Genomic DNA, 1,593 nt, shown 5'->3' with positions numbered 1-1,593 from the left:
TCCACAAGTACACGGCATGTACACGCATGCATGCGCGTGCACACACACACACACACACACACACACACACACACACAAGCAAATAAAACCAAAGCCTTTAAAGAAGGAGGACCCAGGAGAACTGTTGCATTCCTGTAACCCCAACACTTGAGAGGCTGAGGCATGAGGATCATAAGTTATCAGGGATTCATAGACCCTATCTGAAAAAAAATAATTAAAATAATGATGATGAAGAGACCTGTTTTAACATGCGTTTGGTTTCCTCCAAGATCTACAGGTTACCTGACTCCTTTCCCCCTATCAGATCTGGGGTTCTCCCTTCCAAAGCATAGTGTGAATACCTCTATCAAGATGTCTTCCTCAGGCTGGAGAAATGGCTTTGCAGTTAAGGTACTTGCCTACAATGCTTAACAACCCAGGTTTGATTCCCCAGCACCCACGTAAAGTCAGATGCACAAAGTGGTGCGTGCATCTGCTATTTGTTTGTAGTGGCTAGAGGCCGTGGTATACCCATTCTTTCTCTCTCTCCTTGCAAGTCAATAAATAGTCTTTTTTAAAATTTTTTTTAAAGAGAAGTCCTTGCCTGGTGTGGTGGTGCACATCTTTAATCCCAGCACTTGGGAGGCAGAGGTAGGAGGATCGCCGTGAGTTCAAGGACACCCTGAAACTACATAGTGAATTCCAGGTCAGCCTGAGCTAGAGTGACACCCTGCCTTAAAAAACAGAGACAGACAGACGGACAGACAGACAGACAGACAGACAGAAGTCCCCTTTGTGTCTGTGATCCTATTCTGATCTTGCACGGCCAGTGTGAGTAGCTCCAATCCTGTGTCACAGGTGAATGTGCTCATGAACGCCACTGGGCAGGCCTGCACCCTCACATTCCTGGTGCCATCCCCAAACACTGAGCACAATGGTCTGCCTGCAGAGGGAGTTTAGTGACTTTGTATTTTGATATCTGGGCCCTCACCGCAGCTCCTGGATAATCATAATCAGCAAATTAGTGAATCAGCCGCAGTTTCCAGAATGAGTCATTTGTATTTTCACTACTGGAAAAAACATCACATACCACTCTCCTTGCAAAGAGGAATTTCAATAGAGGCACGGGGTCATAACGTCACCAGCAGATCAAGGCTGGGAATTTTGACACTTGTAACTCTGACCTGGAAAGATGAATCACTTATTTTGATTCATGTGCCCTTTCACATTCCTTTAGCCTAAAGGCATAATAGTCAGAGAATGTGATTGTACTACTGGCACAAACAATGACAAATAAATACGCTGAGAAATGATGAGTGAGTCCCCATCAACAGAACTGCTGGGAGCCAGTCCTGTCTCGCACACTGGCACATCCACATGCTATAAACCTTGGTCCATATCAAATCCTGCCAAGGAACAAGAGTCTCTGCCTCCCTTCCTCCTTCCTTGCTCTCTCTCTTATTCCCATTGATGTCTAACACCTGCTTTCTAACCGAGACAACAGGGAGAGCCTCTGCCTCCCTTGGTCCCTGCCCCTGGGTGGATAGCTTCATGAACAGCCCAGCCCTGGGAAACTTGTTCAGAGAGGGTGTGTCTTTTCCTTCCCAGTCCCCA

This window comes from Jaculus jaculus, chromosome 7 (assembly GCF_020740685.1).
Source record: "Jaculus jaculus isolate mJacJac1 chromosome 7, mJacJac1.mat.Y.cur, whole genome shotgun sequence".
Lineage (NCBI taxonomy): Eukaryota > Metazoa > Chordata > Mammalia > Rodentia > Dipodidae > Jaculus > Jaculus jaculus.
Note: the sequence above shows the minus strand (reverse complement) of the source record.